Source organism: Sapajus apella, unplaced genomic scaffold (assembly GCF_009761245.1).
Source record: "Sapajus apella isolate SASKATOON/1434 unplaced genomic scaffold, GSC_monkey_1.0 scaffold4, whole genome shotgun sequence".
Taxonomy (NCBI): Eukaryota; Metazoa; Chordata; class Mammalia; order Primates; family Cebidae; genus Sapajus; species Sapajus apella.
This window is the reverse complement of record NW_022436944.1, coordinates 10,520,013-10,537,327: the sequence shown is the minus strand read 5'-3', so window position 1 is coordinate 10,537,327 and position 17,315 is coordinate 10,520,013. Positions and strand designations below refer to the sequence as shown.

The 17,315-nt window shown below is 36.4% G+C and overlaps 1 protein-coding gene and 1 long non-coding RNA gene across 2 annotated transcripts in view; both read left to right on the top strand.

The window, feature by feature from the left end:
- RSRC1 (arginine and serine rich coiled-coil 1) overlaps positions 1-17,315 on the top strand; it is a 385,609-nt gene that overhangs the window by 112,391 nt on the left and 255,903 nt on the right. The gene's annotated exons all lie outside the window — the stretch shown is intronic.
- Positions 1,186-14,407, top strand: LOC116539457. The gene is made up of 3 exons (XR_004264056.1): positions 1,186-1,344; positions 2,978-2,980; positions 14,395-14,407. It is a non-coding gene; the product is annotated as an uncharacterized LOC116539457 (long non-coding RNA).

Here is a 17,315-nt window from a genome sequence, read left to right as displayed (position 1 = left end):
GCTTCTGGTGTTTTGTTTTTTTTTTTTTTGTTTTTTTTTTTTACCTTTTAGTAAGCCATTTTGATTGGTGTGAGATGGTATCTCTATGTGGCTTTGATATGCATTTCTCTATTGATCTGTGATGTTGAGGTTTATTTCATGTTTGTTGATCATATACATGTCTTCTTTTGAGAGGTGTCTGTTCATGTTCTTTGCCCACTTTTTAATGGGGTCATTTGTTTTTGTCTTAAATTTGTTTAAGGTCCTTGTAGATGCTGGATGTTAGACCCTTGTCAGATGGGTAGATGGCAAAAATTTTCTCCCATTCTGTAGGTTGTCCATTTACTCTGATGATAGTTTCTATTGCTGTAGAGAAGCTGTTTAGTTTTATCCGATCCTATATATCAATTTTAGCTTTTGTTGCAGTTGCTTTTGGTGTCTTTGTCATGGAATCTTTGCCCATGCCTGTGTCCTGAATGGTATTACCTAGGTTTTCTTCTACAGTTTTTATAGTTTGGGGTTTTACATTTAAGTCATTAATCCACCTTGGGATGACTTTTGTATATAGTGTAAGAAAGGGGTCCCATTTCATTTTTCTACATATTGCTAGCCAGTTCTCCCAGCACCATTTATTAAATAGGGAAGCCTTTCCCCATTGCTTGTTTTTGTCAGGTTTGTCAAAGATCAGATGGTGGTAGGTGTGTGGTCTTGTTCCTGGGTTCTCTATTATCTTCCATTGGTCTATGTGTCTGTTTTTGTACCAGTACCATGCTGTTTTTGTTACTTTAGCCTTGTAGTATAGTTTGAAGTCAGATAGCATGATGCCTTCAGTTTTGTTCTTTTTGCTTAGGATTACCTTGGCTATTCCAGCTTTTTTTTTTTTTTTCCTTCCATATGAATTAGTTTTTTCTAATTCTGTGACGAATGTCAATGGTAGTTTGATGACAATAGTATGGAATCTATAAATTGCTTTGGGTAGTATGGTCATTTTAACAATATTGATTTTATCCATGAGCATCAAATATTTTTCCATTTGTTTGTGTCATGTCTGATTTCTTCGAGCAGTGGTTTTTAGTTCTCCTTGAAGAGGTCCTTCACTTCCCTTGTTAGCTGTATTCCTAGGTCTTTTATTCTTTTTGTGACATTTGTGAATGGGAGTTCATTCATAATTTGGCTCTTGGCTTGCCTGTTATTGGTGTATAGGAATGCTAGTGATTTTTGCACATTGATTTTATATTCTGAGACTTTACTGAAGTTGCTTATCAGCTTAAGAAGCTTTTGGGCTGAGACTATGGGGTTTTCTAGATACAGGATTATGTAATCTGCAAGCAAAGATAGTTTGAGTTCCTCTCTATATATTTGAATGTCCTTTATTTCTTTCTCTTGTCAGATTGTCCTGGCCAGAAGTTCCAATACTATGTTGAATAGGAGTGGTGAGAGAGGGCTTCATTGCCTTGTGCCAGTTTTCAAAGGAAGTGCTTCCAGCTTTTGCCCATTCAGTATGATATTGGGAATGGGTTTGTCATATATGGCTTTTATTATTTTGAAGTATGTTCCTTCAATACTTAGTTTACTGAGACTTTTCAACATGAAGCGATGTTGAATTTTATTAAAGGCCTTCTCTGCCTCTACTGAGATAATCATGTGACTTTTGTCTTTAGTTTTGTGTATGTGATGAATCTCATTTACTGATTTGCATATGTTGAACCAGCCATGCATTCCTGGGATGAAGCCTACTAGATCATGGTGGATAAGCTTTTTGATGTGCTGCTGGATTCGGTTTGCCAGCATGTTGTTGAACATTTTTGCCTCAGTGTTCATCAAGGATATTGGCTTGAAGTTTTCTTCTTTTGGTTGTATCTCTGCCAGGTTTCAGTAACAGGATTATGCTGGCCTCATAGAATGAGTTAGGGAGGAGTTCCTTCTTTTCAATATTTTAGAATAGTTTCAGTAGGAATTATACTAGCTGTTCTTTCTATCTGTGGTAGAATTCAGCAGTGTATCCATCTGATCCTGGGCTTTTTTGGGGTGGTAGGCTTTTTATTAATGCCACAGTTTTAGAACTCATTACTGGTCTATTCAGAGATGCAAACTCTTACTGGTTCCATCTTAGGATGGTACATGTGTTCAGGCATTTATCCATTTCTTCCAGATTTTCTCATTTGTGTGCATAAAGGTGTTTATAGTATTTTCTGATGGTTGTTTGTACTTCTGTGGGATCATTGGTGATATCCAGCTTATCATTTCTGTTTGTGTTTTTTGAATCTTCTCCCTTTTCTTCTTTTTTAGTCTAGCTAGAAGTTTATCTATTTTATTAATTTTTTCAAAAAACCAGCTCCTGGTATTTTTAAATTTTTTTGAAGGGCTTTTTTTATGTCTTTATCTCCTTCAGGTCCATTCTGATCTTGGTTATATCTTGTGTTCTGCTGGCTTTGGAGTTTGTTTTCTCTCTGTCCTCTGGTTCTTTTAGCTATTAATTTGAGATGTTTCTGGCTTTTTGATGTGGGCATTTAGTGCTATAAATTTCTCTCTTAACACTGCTTTAGTTGTGACCCAGAGATTCTGGTATATTGCATCTTTGGTGTCATTAGTTTCAAAGACCTTCTAGATTTCTGCCTTAATTTTATTATGTACTCAAGAGTACATTTCATTATATACTCAAGAGTACTTCATTTAGAAGCAGGTGGTTTAATTTCCATTTAGTTGTGTGGTTTTTAGTGAATTTCTTAATCTTAAATTTTAATTTGATTGTGCTGTGGTCTGAGAAACTATTATGATTTCAGTTCTTTTGCATTTGCTGAGGAATGTTTTACTTCTGAATATGGGATTAATTTTAGAGTAAATGCTGTGTGGTGATGAGAAGAATGTATATTCTGTTGTTTTGGGGTGGAGAGTTCTATGGATACCTTAGAACTTGTTCCACTTGTTCCAGAGCTAAGTTAATGTCCTGAATATCTTAGTTAATTTTCTATCTCAGTGATCTGTCTGATATTGTCAGTGGGTTGTTAAAGTCTCCCATTACTATTATTTGGAGTCTAAATCTCTTTGAAGCTCTTTGACAACTTGCTTTTATGGATCTGGGTGCTCCTGCATTGGGTGCATATTTATGTAGGATATTAGGTCTTCTTGTTGAATTGAACCCTTTACCGTTATGTAATCTAGAATGTCTTTGAAATGTAAGAGTATTGTGTGTTCTCTTCTTTGTCTTTTATGATCTTTGTTGGTTTAAAGTCTGTTTGGTTGGATACTAGGATTGCGACTCCTACTTTTTGCTGGTTTTCATTTGCTTGGTAAATTTTCCTCCATCTTTTTATTTTGAGCCTATGTGTGTCTTTGCACATGAAATTGGTCTCTTAAAGACAGCAAACCAATGGGTCTTGATTCTTTATCCAGCTTGCCATTGTGTGTCTTTTTTCGGGCGTTTACACCATTTACAATAAAGGATAGCATTGTTATGTGTAGATTTGATCCTGTTATCATTATGCTAGGTGGTTATTTTGCAGACTTGCTTGTATGGTTACTTCAGTATGTTTTGTTGTTGCTGGTAATAGTTTTTCCTTTCCATATTTAGTGCTTTCTTCATGAGCCCTTATAAGGCAGGTCTGGAGGTAATGAGTTCTTTCAGGAATTGCTTGTCTGAAGGAGATTTTGTATCTTCTTCACTTACGAAGTTTAGTTTGGTCGGATATGAAATTCTGGGTTGGCAATTCTTTTCTTTAAGAATGTTGAACATTGTCCCCCCAATCTTTTCTGGCTTGTAGGTTTTCCACTGAGAGATCTGCTGATAGTCTCATGGTCTTCCCTTTGTAGGTGACCTGGCCTTTCTCTCTGGCTACCCTTAACATTTTTAAATTCATTTTGACCTTGGATAATCTGAAACTTATATGTCTTGGGGATGATCTTCTCATGGAGAAGTTCGATGGGGTTCTCTGCAATTCCTGAAGTTGAATGTTGGCCTGTCTTGCTAGATTGGGGAATGTCTCCTGGATAATATCCTGAAGTATGTTTTCCAGCTTGTTCCATTCTTTCCCTCACTTTCGAGTACCCCAGTCATTAATAGATTCTACGTAATCCCGTATATCTGAGAGGATTGTTCATTCCTTTTCATTCTTTTTTCTCTGTTCTTGTATGCCTGTCTTAATTCAGAAAGCCAGTCTTCCAGCTCTGAGATTTGCTCCTAGGTTCTTTCCGCTACTTGGTCCATTCTGCTGTTAATACTGTGATTGCATTGTGAGGTTATACTATGTTTTCCAGTTCTAACAGGTCAGTTATTTTCCTCTCTAACTGGCTGTCAGCTCCTGTATTGTTTTATACTGATTCTTAACTTCTTTGCATTCGTTACAGCATGCTCCTTTAGCTCAGCAAAGTTTGCTATTATCCACATTTTGAAGCCTACTTCTATTATGTCAGCCATCTTAACCTCAGCTCAGTTCTGAGTCTTGCTGGAGAAGTGTTGTGGACATTTGGAGAAAAGGGGCAATCTGGCTTTTTGAGTTTTCAGTGTTTTGCATTGATTCTTCCTTATCTTTGTGGGCTTATCTACCTTCGATTTTTGAGGTTGCTGACCTTTTGATGGAGTTTTGTGTTTTTTCTTTGTTGTTGTTTTCTGTTTGTTTTTCTTTTAACAGTCTTGCCACTCTTCTGTAGGGTTTCTGTGGTCTACAGGGGTTCTGTCTCAGACCCTAGTTGCCTCGGTTCTTCCTCTACCTGGAGATATCACCAGTGAAGGCTGTGAAGGCTGCCAACAACAAAGATAGCAGCCTGCCTCTTTCTCCGGACACTTTGTCCTAGGGCAGTACTGACCTATTGCCTGCCTGAATGCACCACTTCCCTTGGCTGTGGGTAGGTGTTCCCTTGGCTCTGTGTCACTCCCAGGTTGGCCATCACCCCTTCTGCTTTTTTTCATTTTTCATGGGTTGAGTTGTTTTTCTGATCAGTCCCAATGAGACTACCTGGATATTTCAGTTGAAGGTGCTATATCCACTAGTCCCTTTCATTCCTCTTTGAGAGTGCTAAGGAGCACAGCTGCTTCTAATCAGGCATTGCGGCCCCTTCCTTCACAAACTTTTTCTCTTGGTCCCTCTGTAAGTCCACCTTGCCCTAAACCCCAGCCTTAGGCAACCACTAATGTGCTTTCTGTCACTATAAATTAGCTTTGTGTGTTTTTTATTCATGTTTGGCTTTTTTCACTCAGCATTATGATTTTGTGATTCATTTATGACATTGCATATATCAGCAGTTCTTTTGAATGATGAGTAATATTCTATTCTATAAATGTATTACATTTATTTTTTCACTCACCTGCTAATGAACAGTTGAGTTGTTTCCTGGTTTTGACTATTATTGTTTCCTATTTTTGACTATTACTGGTAAAGCTGTTATGAGCATTCCTATGTGATTCTTCAAGTAGACATGTTTCTGTAATCTGGATGGCCGACTTGTTTTGTAGGTTTAGGTTAACTTTTGTTTTTCGAGATGGAGTCTCACTCTGTTTCCCAAGCTGGAGTGCAGTGGTGTGATCATGGCTCACTGCAACCCTGCCTCCTGGGTTCAAGTAGTTCTCCTGCCTCAGCCTCCTGAGTAACTGGGATTACAGGCATGTGCCACCACAGTTGGCTAATTTTTGTATTTTTAGTAGAGACGGGATTTCTCCATGTTGCCCATGCTGGTCTCAACCTCTTGGCTTCAAGTGATCTACCTGACCAATGTAGGTTAAATTTTTAAGAAACTGCAAAATAGTTTTCTAAAGGCCTAGTTAGTACCACTGTACATTGACAGGAATCAGGTTGTTCCATATACTTACCAGCAGTTAGTATTGTTCTTTTTAAGTTTAGTCGTTCTGATGAATTTGTAGATGTATCCTACTATAAGTTCCATGTTTCTGATGATTATAATAATATTGAGTATTGATTCTTTGCCTTTTGGCCACATGTATGTCTTCTTTTGTTAGTGCGTGTAGTCAATATTTATCCTATTTGAAAAATCATTTTATTGAGGTTTAATTAATATTCAATAAGCTGCACATGTTTAAAAACATGCAATTTTATATGTTTTGATTTACCTGTGAAACCATCACCACAGTTAAGATAGTGAACTTATCATCCATCACCAAAGATTTTCTCATGTTCCTTTGTGATCACCCCTACCTCAAATCAACTCTCCCTGCCTCAAGCACCCACTTATTGTCACTGCAGACTAGTTTGCATTCCTAGAGCTTTCTATAAAAGAAATCACTTATACGATATGTACTTTCTGTCTGGCTTCTTTCACTCTGCATAAGTGTTCTGACATTCATGTTACTGCAAGTATCACTTCTCTTTGTTGCTGAATAGTATTGTATTAAATACTATTAGTTTATATGAAACAATTTGACTTTTCATTCATCTACTGAGGGATATTTGGTTTGTTAGCAATTTTTGACTATTACAAAGTAAGCTTCTGTGAAAATTCATGTATTAGTCTTTGTGTGGACATATTCTTTCTTTTGACAGTAGAATGTGTAAAGCTATGGTACATTTATGCTTCACTTTTTAAAATTAAATATTTTTATTTTGGGGGCACATAGGTCTATATATTAATGGCGTACATGAGACATTTTGATATTGTATATAATGCATAATAATCACATGAGAGTGAGTGAGATATCCATCACCTCAGGTTTGAATTGTCACAAGCAATTTAATTATACTTTTTGTTATTTTTGAATATATAATAAATTATTTACTGTAGTGATCCTCTTGTGCTATCAAATACTACATCTTTTTCATTCCATCTATATTTTTATACCCACTAACCATCCTAAGTTCCCCCACCATACCCCACTACCATTCTCAGCCTCTAGGAAGCATCATTGTACTCTCTCCATGATTCCAATTGTTTTAATTTTTGGCTCCCACAAATAAGTAAGAACATGTGAAGTTTGTCTTTCTGTGCCTGGCTTATTTTACTTAATATAATGACCTCTAGTTTCAGCCCTGTTATTATAAATTACAGGGTCTCATTCTTTTGTTTGATTAAATAGTACTTTATTGTATATATGTAGCACATTTTCTTTATCCATTCCTGAGTTGATGGACACTTAGGTTGTTTTAAAATTTTGGCTATTGTGAGTAGTGCTGCAATAAACATGAGAGTGCAGATAATCTTGATATACTAATTTCCTTTCTTTTGGTTGTATACCTAGCAGTGGGATTACTGGATTATATGATAGCTGTATTTTTAGTTTTTTGAGGAACCTCCAAACCGTTCTCCATAGTGGTTATACTAATTTACACTTTCATAGGCAGTGTATGAGGCTTTCCTTTTCTTCGTATTCTTACCAGCATTTGTTATTGTCTGTCTTTTCGATGGAAGCCATTTTAACTGAGGCGAGATAATATTTCGTTGTAGTTTTGATTTATATCTCTCTGATGATCAGTGATATTGAACAACTTTTCAAATACCTGTTTGCCATTTGTATGTCTTCCTTTGAGAAATGTCTAAGTCTTCTGCCTGTTTTTTAAATCAGATTATTAAATTTTTTCATATTGAGATTTTTGAGTTCCTTATATATTCTGGTTATTAATCCCTTGTCACATGGATAGTTTGCAGATATTTTCTTTGGGATGCAGATATTTTCCCAATCTCTGGGATGTCTATTTACTTTGTAGATTGTTTCCTTTGCTGTGAAGGAGCTTTTTAACTTGATGTCATACCATTTGTCTATGTTTGCTTTGGCTGCCTGTGTTGCAGGGTATTACTCAAGAAATCTTTGCCCTGAACAATGTCCTGGAGAGTTTCTCCAAAGTTTTCTTGTAGTAGCTTCATAGTTTGAGGTCTTAGATTTAAGTCTTTCATCCATTTTGATTTGGTTTTTGTATATGGTGGGAGATAGGGGTTTAGTTTCATTCTTCTGCATATGGATATCCAGTTTTCCCAGGACTGACCTTTCTCCAGTACATGTTCATGATACCTCTGTAAAAATGAGTTCACTGTAGGTGTGTGAATTTGTTTTTGGGTTCTCTATTCTGTTCCATTGGTCTGTGTGTCTGTTTGTATGCCAGTACCATGCTGTATTGGTTAGTATAGCTCGGTAGTATTATTAAAGTGAGGTTATGTGATTCCTCCAGTTTTGTTCTTTTTGTTCAGCGTGACTTTGGGTATTCTGGGTCGTTTGTGGTTTGATATAAATTTTAGGATGGTTTTCTTTATTTCTTTGGAGAATTTCATTGCTATTTTAATACAGATTGCATTGAATCTGTAGATTGCTTTGGGTATTACAGACATTTTAACAATATTGATTTTTCCAATCCATAAACATGAAATATCTTTCTATTTTGTTGTGTCCTTTTCAGTTTCTTTCACCAATGTTTTATGGTTTTCATTGTAGGTATTTTTGTTTTTTGGTTACATTAATTCCTAAGTATTTAATTTTGTTTGTGGCTGTTTTAAATGGGATTACTTTCTTGATTTCTTTTTCAGATTTTTCACTGTTGGCATGTAGAAATGCTACCGATTTTTGTATGTTGATTTTGTGTCATGCAGCTTTACTGAATTTGCTCATCAGTTATAGTTTTTTGGTGCATTCTTTAGGTTATTCCGAATATGAGATCATATCATCTGCAAACAAGGATGATTTGACATTTCCCATTACAATTTAGGTGCCCTTTATTTTCTTTTCTTGTTTGATTGTTCTAGCTAAGACGTCTACAACTATGTTGAGTGACAGTGGTGAATGTGTGCATCCTTGTCTTATTCCAGATGTTAGAGGAAAGGCCTTCAGTTTTTCCTCATTCAGTATGATGCTAGCTGTGGGTCTGTCATATATGGCTTTTATTACATTGAGGTATTTTCCTTCTACACCCAAATTTTGGAAGGTTTTTATTATGAAGGGATGTTGAATTTTATCAAATGCTTTTTCAGCATTAATTAAAATGATTGTATGGTTTTTGTCCTTCATTCTGTTGATATGATGTATCACATTGATTGATTTGCATATGTTGAACCATTCTTGCATCTCTGATAAATCTCACTTGGTCATGATGAATGATCTTTTTAATGTGTTGTGGAATTCAATTTGCTACTATTTTGTTGAGGATTTCTGCATTGATGTTTATCAGGGATATTGATCTTTAGTTTTCTTTTTTTGATGTGTCTTTGTATGGTTTTGGCATCAGGGTAATAGTGACCTCAAAGAATGGGTATGTAAGTATTCCTTCTTTCTCTAGTTTTTGTAAAAATTTGAGTAGGATTAGAATAAGTTTTTTACATGTTTGGTAAATTCAGCATTGAAACCATTGAGTCTTGGGCTTTTCTTTACTAGGAGACTTTTTATTAGGATTTTGATCTTACTGCTTGATACTGATCTGTTCATGTTTTGTATTTTTTCATGGTTCAATCTTAGTAGATTTTATATGTCTAGGACTTTATCTAGGTTTTCCATTTTCTTAGCATATAGTTTCTCATAGTAGCCTTTGATGATCCTTTGAGTTTCTGTGGTATCAGTTGTAGTGTCTCCTTTTTCGTCTCTGATTTTATTTATCTGGTTCTTCTCTCCTTTTCTCTTAGACTAGCTAAGGGTTTGTTCATTTTCTTTCTTTTCAGAAAACTATTTGTTTCATTGATTTTTTTTTTTTTTTCCTTTTTTTTTTTTTTTCATTTTTTTTTTTTTCTTTTTTAATCTTTTTTTCTTCAATTTGGGGTTTTTTTGCTTTTGTTTTTTCTTTTTTTTTAAATTATATATCACTAGCTTAAGTTTTTCTGCTTTTTTGATATAGGTACTTATTGCTATAAACTTTCCTCTTAATACTGCTTTTGCTATATCCCATAGATTTTTGGTATGTTGTGTTTCCATTTTCATTTTTTTCATGAAATTTTTAATTTTTCTTCTTAATTTCTTCATTGACCCACTCATCATTCAGAAGCATATCATCTAATTTCCGTGGTTTGTATACTTTACAAAATTTCTCTTCTTATTGATTTTTAGTTTTATTTTATTGTGGTCAGAGAAGATACTTGATATTATTCTAATGTCTTTGAAGTTTTTACAACTTGTTTTGTGGCTTAATATATGGTGTATCCTTGAGAGTAATCCATGTGCTGAGGAGAAGTATGTTCTGTAGCTGTTAGATAAAATGTTCTGTAAATATCTGTTAGGTACATTTGCTGGATAGTGCACATAACTCCAAATTTTCTTGGTTGTTTTTCTGTCTAGATGATCTGTCCAATGCTGAAATTGAGGTGTTAAAGTCTCCAGCTATTTTGCTGGAATCTATTTATCTCTTTAGCTCTCATAATACTTGTTTTATATATGTGGATGTTCCATTGGTTGGTACATATTTATTTATAATTGCTTTATCTTTTTGCTGAATTGACCCCTTTATCATTATATAATGACCTTGTTTGTCTCTTGTTATAATTTTTGTTTTGAAATCAATTTTGTCTGATATGCATCTAGGCATTCCTGTTCTTTTTTATTTTTTTATTGGCATGGAATATCTTTTTTCATCCCTTTATTTTCAGTCTGTCTTTATAAGTAAAGTGTATTTCTTGTAGGCAGAAGATCATTGTGTATTGTTTTTATGTCCATTCAGACATTCTATGCCTTTTGGTTGGAGAGTTTGGTTAGTTTACATTCAGTGTTTTTATTGATAAATAGAGACTTATTCTGGCCATTTTGTGTATTTTCTTCCTTCTTTTCTTTCCTGTCTTCCTTTTAGCAAAGGTGATTTTCCTTGGTAGTTTATTTCCTTGTTTCTATTTTTTGTATGTTTCTTGTATGTTTTTTTGATTTGAGGTTAACATGAGGTTTGAAAGTAATATAACTCATTATTTTAAACTGATGGCAACTTAACATTGATTGGATAAACAAAGAAATAAGCAAAGAGAAAACTAATACAAACTCTATGCCTTAACTTCATCCCCCCACTCACTTTTTAACTTTTTGTTTCTATTGATATCTTATTATATTGTCTATGTCTTGGAAGGTTGTTATTATTTTTGATAGGTTCATCTTTTAATGTTTATGCTCAAGATATGAATAGTTTATACAACACAGTTGCATGTTATAATATTCTGTGTTTTTCCATGTATTTACTATTACCAGTGTGTTTTAAACCTTCAGATGATTTCTTATGCTCATTAATAGCCTTTTCTTTCAGATTGAAGAACTCCCTTTAGCTGTTTTTTGGAGGCTAGGTCTGGTGTTGATGAAGTCCCTTAGCTTTTGTTAGTTTGGGAAAGTCATTTCTCCTTCATGTTTGTAGGATATTTATGCTGGATATACTAATGTGGGATAAAAGTTTTTTCTTCAGCACTTTAAATATGTTGTGTCACTCTCTCCCAGCCTGTAAGGTTTCCATCAGATGTATTGGAGCTCCTTTACCTGCTATTTGTTTCTTTTCTCTTGCTGCTTTTAGGATCCTTTTCTTCCTTTACTTTGGGAGTTTGATTATTAAATGTCTTGAGGCAGTCTATGGGTTAAATCTGCTTGATGTTCTGTAACCTTCTTGTTCTTGAATACTAGTATCTTTCTCTAGGTTTGGGAAGCTCTCTGCTTTTATCCCTCTGAATAAACTTTCTACCTCTGTCTCTTTTTCTACCTCCTCTTTAAGGCCAACTCTTAGATTTGCCCTTTTGGGGCTATTTTCTAGGTATTGTAGGTGTGCTTTTTTTTAATTTATTTTTATTTTTGTCTCCTCTGACTGTATTTTCAAGTAGCTTGTCTTCAAGCTCAGTAGTTCTTTCTTCTGCTTGATCAGTTCTGCTGTTAAGAGACTCTGATGCATTTTTCAGTATGTCAGTTTCATTTTTCAGTTCTAGGTTTTCTGCTGGATTCTTTTATGTTGTTGCAGTCTCTTTTTAAAATTTAGCTGGTAGGATTCTAAATTTCTTCTCTGTGTTATCTTGGATTTTGTTGACCTTCCTCACAACAGCTATTTTGAATTCTGTCTGAAAGGTTATGTATGTCTAACTTTCTAGGATTGGCCAGTGGTACCTTGTTTAGTTCATTTGTTGAGGCCATGTTTTTCTGGAATGTTTTGATTCTTCTGTATGTTCATCAGTGTCTGGGCATTGAAATGTTCATCAGTGTCTGGGCATTATTATTGTGGTCCTTACTGTCTGGACTTGTTTGTATTCATCCTTCTTGGTAAGGCTTTCCAAATAATCATAGGACCTTGGGTATTGTGATTTATGTTTTTGGTCATGGCAGCTGCATGTGCATTAAGGAACACCCCAAGCCTAGTAATGCTGTGTCTCTTATAGACTTGTAGAGGTATTACTCTGGTGGTCTTTGGTAAGATGCAGGAGAATTTTTTGGATTACCCCACAGAGATTCCTGTCCTTTTCCCTTTCTTTCCCCTAAACAGAGTGTCTCACTCTGTGCTAAACTGCCTGGAACTGTGGGAAGGGTGGCAAGCACCCCTCTGGCTACCATTACTTGAACAGACCTGTACTCAGTACAGCATGGGGACTGTGCTTGAACAGACTTGTACTCAGAACAGCACGGGGTCTTGTACATGGCCTGCAATGATCACTGTCAGGCTGCTGCGTATGTTGACTCAAAGTCCAGTGGCTGTACAATCCACAGGTGGTGAGTCTAGCCAGGCTTGTGTCCTTCTCTTCAGGGCAGCGAGTTCTCCCCAGCCCTAGGCAGGTCCAGAGATGCTATCCATGAGCCAGGGCCTGGAGCTAGGAGCCTTAGTAATCAAACTAGTTCTCTGTTCTACTGTGGCTGAGCTGGCACCTAAGCTGCAAGTCAAAATCCTTTTTGTTCTTCTTTCCCCTTTTCTCAAGCTGAGGAGTCTCTCACTGCTGCGGACCCATGGTGACTATTGCCTGGCTATCATTGATGTTCACTCAAGGTTTGAGGGTTATTTCAATAGCTTGTGATGAATGTTACCAGGTCTGGGTCTGCTCTCTTCAGGTACGCTGGGTCCCCTATGGCCCAAGGCAGGTCCGGAAGTGCCATCCAGGATCCAACGCCTGGAATTGGGAACCCCAGGTGTATGCTTGGTGTTCTCCTCCAGTGTGTCTGAGTTGGTAGCAAAGCTGCAAGACACAGTCCTCTTTACACTTGTCTTCTCCTTTTTTCAGGGAAAAGGAGTCTCTTCCAGTAGCCACCATAGCTCAGAATGTGCTGGGTTACACTGCAAGCCAGCTTGGCTCTGAGTCTCACCCAAGACGAGTAGCAAGTACTCCCTGGATACCACTGCTGGTTATTCAGGGCCCAAGGGCTCTTTAGTTAACAGGTGATTAATCTTGCCAGGACTAGGTTTTTCCCTTCAAGGCAGCAGTTTCTCTTCTTGCTCAGGGTGTGTCTAGAAATGTCATCCTCTAGCTACAGCCTGGAATGGGGGCCTTAGAATTCTGCCTGGTGGCGTATTCTGTCGTGGCCAAGCTGGTGTCCAAGTTGCAAGACAAAGTCCTCTTTACTTTCCCATCTGACCTCCTCAAGCAGAAAGGAGTCTCCCCCAGAGCTGCACCTTTTCTGCCTGGGATTAGGGGAGGAGTGACCCAAGCACTCCCTTGGGCGTCCTGGCTTGTGTCTTACCAGGTTGCATGCATTTCAAGTACACTGGCTCTGAGCCCAGCATAGCATTGAGGCTTGCCTAGGAATTACAGTTCTTGTGGCCTGGACTGCTTCAAGTTTATTTAGGACTCCATGTTGACAGGGCTTGCTAGAACTCTAATTCCAGCCTCTGGGGTGGACAATTGCCCTCTGACTGTGGCTGGTCCAAATGCCCCCTCTGTGGCCTTGGCTGAGTTCTATTCCATTTTGCTTTTTGCTGCTACAGGGTAGCTCTGAGTTCCCAAAGTCCCACAATCACTGTGCTCCTCTCCACCCAAGCACACAGATTCTCTCTGTGCCACATGGCTGCTGCTGGGGGTTAGGGGAAAGGTGGTGTAGGTGATTCAAGACTATTTTCCTATTATCTTCAGTGCCTTTCCTTAATTTGATGGTAAAACTGGGTACGGTTATATTGCTCACCTGATTTTTGGATTTTTTGATGGTGCATTTTTGTGTGGATAGTTGTTCAGCTTGCTGTTCCTGCCAGAGTGATGATCACTAGAGGCTCCTACTCAGCCATCCTGCTCTGCCTCCTCTCTATGCTTAACTTTTTAATATATTGCCAAATTATTTTCCAAAGTGGTTGTGCCATATCACAATCCTGCTAGCTGTGTATGTGTATTCCAGTTATTCCACATCCTTAGCAAAACTATATGCGTGGTCAGTCTTTTAAATTTTAGACATTCTAATAGGTATATGGTGTTGCGTCATTGTGGCTTTAATTTACATTTCTCTGATAACTAATCATGTTTCACATGTTTCCATGTTCTTATTTTTCACCTGTACATATTCCTTGGTAAAGTATGTGTTTAAATCTTTTGCTTGTTTTGTATGGGTTATTTTTTTCTTATGACTTAAGTTTTAAGAGTTCTTTATATATTCTGGATTCACGTACTTTAACACAGAGGTTCCTAAGTGGTTAATGGCCTGTTAGGAATTGAGCCACACAGCAGGAGATGAGTTGTGGGGTAGCAAGTGAAGCTTCATCTATATTTACAGCCGCGCCCCATCACTTGCATTACTGCCTGAGCTCCGCCTTCTGTCAGATAAGTAGCAGCATTAGATTCTCATAGGAGCATGAACCCTATTGTGAATTGCACATGCGAGGGAGCTAGGTTCCATGCTCCTTATGAGAATCTAATGCCTGAGGATCTATCGCTGTCTCCCATCACCCAGAGATGGAACTGTCTTTGTTTCAGGAAAACAAGCTCAGAGCTCCCATTGATTCTACATTATGGTGAGTTGTATAATTATTTCATTACATGTGACAAAGTAATAATAATAGAAATATAGTGCACAGTAATTGCAATACACTTGAATCATCCTGAAACCACATCTTCTGCCACTCTACACCACCCCTGCCCAGCCCCATCCATGGAAAAATTGTCTTTCATGAAACCTGGTTTCTGGTGCCAAAAAGGTTGGGAACTGCTACTTTAACAGTTCCCAACTACTGCTTTAACAGTATGGTATAAAATATGGTTAGTATTTGATTTTTCTTTTTGTGCATATTTAAAATTTAGTATTTCATGCATCATTTGTTGAAAAGACTATATTTTCTTTATTGAATTGCCTTTTTATCTTCTTAAAATATCAGTTGTTCACAAATGTGTTGGTTTATTTCTAGACATTTTGTTGTTTTCCACTGAAGTCCTTGGAATTGTGTAGTCTTAGCTCTCCAACTTAATTCTCTTTTCAAGGTTGTTTTGACTACCTTAAGTTCTTTGCATTACTATACAAATTTTATAACCATCTTGCCAGTTTCTGTAAAATATCCTGCTTTTATTTTGATTAGGATTGAATTGAGTCTGTAGTTCAGTTTGGGGAGAATTGACATGTTAATAATATTGAATCTTTTAGCCCAATAACAAGGTATATGTCTGTGTTTATTTAGATCTTTAAATTTTTGTTCAGCAATATTTTGTAGAATATACTTTAGAAGGTCTCTGACATTTAAGAGATTTCCTGAAGTATTTCATATTTCTAAATTATAAATTTATTTAATTTCAATTTCAGATTACTTATTGCTGATACACATAAATACAGTAGAATTTTGTGTGTTCACCTTGTATCCTGCAATCTCATTAAATTCACTTATAGTTTTTATTGGTAAATTTCATTGAAATTTTTACATATATGATCATTTTGCCTGTAATAAAGAGTTTTATTTCTTTCCAGTCTTGATGACTTTTGTTTTTTCTTTGCCTGATTGCTCAGGCCAAGACTTCCAACATAACATTGAATAGCAGCAGTAAGCATGGTCATCTATGTTTTACTTATGATCTTAGATAGTATTCAGTCTTTTTCCATTATTTTGATGTTATCGAGATAATTTTAGTAGATTCTTTTTGATAGGTTGAGGAAGTTTCCTTTTAGTCCTAGTATGCTGAGAATTTTTTTTACACATTTTATAAAATTAAATCCAAATTTTATTAAGGATTTCGAGTTACGTATTTTAAATTTCTAGAATGGAATGGAATGATTTTGGAAATGAAAAAAATGGCATAAACACTGACATCCCTTGAAACTTCAATTTGATAAAGAAAATTCTTCTGCAAACCACATCCCCATTATATGACAAGACTAGGTATTATCTATACCTTCACTTTGGCAATAGCTATTTCCTGAAAGAATGAAGAAGATGAGTTTGCTACTTCCATCCATTAAAAATGAGATTCTGTCTTTAAAGTTCAGAAAAAGCTGCATTTAAATGAACTATGGTTACCCCCATCTCCCCAAAAAACAGTGTCTAATCAAAGCAAAGAAAATCACTTTGAAAATGAAGAGAAAAAAACTGTTAGAATTGGTTATTTCCAGTAGTAAGTTAAAATCTCAGGAGAGACATGGATAGCACTACAAACGGTGTGTTCACATTCCAAGACCTTAACACTAACTTCTCAAAAAAAGAAGTTTTCATTACCTCTAAAAAGGAATTCAATGTGATTTTATTAAGAGCAGGAACTCCAGACCTTCCTTTAATGACAATCCAGTAGACCACCCTCGCTGTCCTAAAAACAGAGTTCAACCCGAAAATTAACAAATTAGCCTTGGGTATTGTAAATGTGTCTCTATAATCTGAAATTTAATGGCATCTTTTGTCAAAAATAGTCTTATTTCCACTTTAGTTTCATGACTACAATACTATAGTGCTATCTCTGTAGTATTTACTACAATAGTCATCAAAAATATTTGAAAAAAGTGCTTGGACCTCTGAAACTGTGCATCAATCCACATCTATAGCAGTAAGAGCCACACAAAGATCTGTAAGGGTGCTGCCTGTCCAGATCCAGAACAGAGGTACTTAGTCTTTGTTTTCCAGTTTAGTTATCAAAGCATGGAATGAACAAAATGCTGAATGTCACACTAGCATCACAAATAGGCCCCAAATTTTGAGCTTTTAACGAGATTGAGAAACATTTTATGAGATTCAACTCAATATGCCTTAACACATCCATGAGGCAGTTAAGTAAACAGCACTACCCATTTTAATACATGGTAAACAGAAGCATGAGTAAGTGACATACTCATACTTTAAGCAGTAAGAATTAGAAGAAACCACAGACGTTTGGGGTTTTCTCTGTAGCTCTAACCCAAAGAAAATGACTTTAATTTTTTTTAAAGCATCACATCACTTAAGATCTCTTCTCTCTCCTCCTCCCCCTCCTCTTCCTTCTCCTCTTTCCTCTTCCTCTCCTCCCTCCCTCCCTTCCTTCCCTCTCTTTTTTCTCCCTTTCTCTTTTTTCCTTCCTTCCTTCCTTCCTTCCTTCCTTCCTTCCTTCCTTCCTTC